This window comes from Lampris incognitus, chromosome 20, assembly GCF_029633865.1.
Source record: "Lampris incognitus isolate fLamInc1 chromosome 20, fLamInc1.hap2, whole genome shotgun sequence".
NCBI lineage: Eukaryota > Metazoa > Chordata > Actinopteri > Lampriformes > Lampridae > Lampris > Lampris incognitus.
In genome coordinates this window covers 13664402-13666558 of record NC_079230.1, presented here as the reverse complement: position 1 = coordinate 13666558, position 2157 = coordinate 13664402, and the positions used below count along the sequence as shown (strand labels likewise).

The 2157-nt window shown below is 42.7% G+C and overlaps 1 pseudogene; it reads right to left on the bottom strand.

Moving 5' to 3' along the window:
- Window positions 1–542: 542 nt before the first annotated feature.
- On the bottom strand, window positions 543–641 carry LOC130131205 (U6 spliceosomal RNA; annotated as a pseudogene).
- Between the last annotated feature and the right edge of the window lie 1516 nt (window positions 642–2157).

Genomic DNA, 2157 nt, shown 5'->3' with positions numbered 1-2157 from the left:
TTCAACAAAGCTCCTACAGGAATACAGAAGCCAGGGTTAAAAATGAACCCTATTTACTTGCTAATGGCAGGTCAATTTAGTCATTGGCGAGTAAATTGAAGTACTAGGTAACATTTTTATCCCAAAATTACAGCTTCAAAATTATTATGATGGAACACTGCCTTGTAATAGGGAGAATCGAGCCCCTTACCCACTACCCCCAATGCCTGGTTCTAGGACTACAGTAAGTAACTTTCAGCCAATTTTTGCGAGTGAATGGAAGTCAATGGAGTGTAGTTTCACAAGCATCCACTGGGTAGCGCCAGTCCTCTAAAATCGCCTAAAATCTAAATGTTCTGTACCTAGTGCTGTTTTAAAACCACTCACCATTCTGCCTGTTAAAAAAAAAAAAAGAGCAGCCTGGCTAGTTAAATGGTGCATCACTGTTGCAGTTTATGAACCAAACTGGTACTTTGGCCTTGCTCTCTGTATCTAAGCTAAAGTACCTAGCTAGCTAGCACTAGCCAGATATGAAGGGACAGAAAGTAGGCAGCCGGGCTTTTCAAAGTCCGGACCGCCGTCTGCAAGTCATCCTTGTGCAGGGGCCATGCTAATCTTCTCTAGCATTTCAAGCAAACAATGCCATTTCTCCTTAATAAATGATCCTTCTTGCAATATTTCTGCATACAGTTGTTACTTCTATTATTACTGCACACTAGACTACTAGCTATAACTTAAATTAGTATTGATGATGATGGATGGTAGCTAAATCTAGCTGGCTAGCTAGCTAGCTAACAACATTGCCGCTTAGCCAGTTGTGCTAACCACTAACTAAATAACGAAATTCAAGGACATACGTACCTCTACTTTTGGCTTGTTTTTCTTCATCTTCTATTTTACATTTTCTTTTTTGGGCACCAGAGGGGATACTGCCTACCCGACATATTTGAGATGACCGTTGTGTTGACGAACTAGTCCACCGAGCCCAGCCAACACCCTAGTCAGGTGACAGGTGAAATTAGGCGACTCGCCAGAAATTATTTAATCATCTTTGCAGACACCTCATTTCACCAGTCAAAGTGTTTCTCTTGGACATTGAGCAACGTGGCGATTATTATTTGTAAAAAAAAAAATAATAATAAAGAAAAAAAATTAACCTTAACCCTTTTGGGGCCCTAGGCCAGTGGTTCTCAACCTTTTGGGGTCCTGGACCCCCTGCGTATTTTTGATCTACCCTGAGGACCCCTCCACCTGATCTTGGGGGAGGGGGGCTGCAATTTGATAGAAACAGTAGAAACTGCATTTTAAATTGCATTATAGCATTTATTCACTCTTTGGGGCAAAAATAAGAGCTTTCAGTTGTAACTTAGATATAGTTAACAAAACAGAATTCTTACGCAGTAACTTTCAGATATATGTAACAAAACAGGATATGTATTCAGTAAGTTTTAACAATGCAAACGGGAGCGAGATCTCTTATTAAAATACAATAAATTACACTTGTGAAACAGATGTAATTAGAGAAAAAAGTCCTGTTACCCTTTATAGTTTAGGTAGATAAAGGTCTCAGTCACATTTGAGTAAAATAATCCTATTTCTATAAATGTCATAGGATCTTTTTTTTAAACATATTTTATTTTCACGGACCCCTTGCAATTACACCACGGACCACTAGGGTTCCGCGGACCCCCGGTTGAGAAACACTGCCCTAGGCGACCGCCTATTTCGCCTATAGGACGGGCCGGCTATGTGTGTAAGGACAAATTTGCCCATAGTGACGATTGACACATGAAGCCCCAGAAGAGTTTGAACCCACCCCCGAATCGATGCCCCTGGTCTTACTCCCCTTCCATGGTCACTTGCGCACATAGTAGATCTACCTTCCTTCTCGCCATCCTATCAGCCAGCTGTCTTCCTTTACCAGTCATAGTGCCAACATTCAAAGTTCCGACCCTCACCTCCACACTCTCACCCTTCCTCCTCTCCCGCTGCCTCTGGACATGCCTTCCCCCGCTACTTCGCCGGACAGTAGCATAGTTTCCACCGGCACCCTGCTGGCCAACAGTACCTGTCATGGTTGTCGTTAACCCGTGCCTCGACCGATCCGGTATGGAAATCGGATTTAAGATCTGCATATTTGATTTGGCAAAGGTTTTACGTCGGATGCCCCTCCTGACA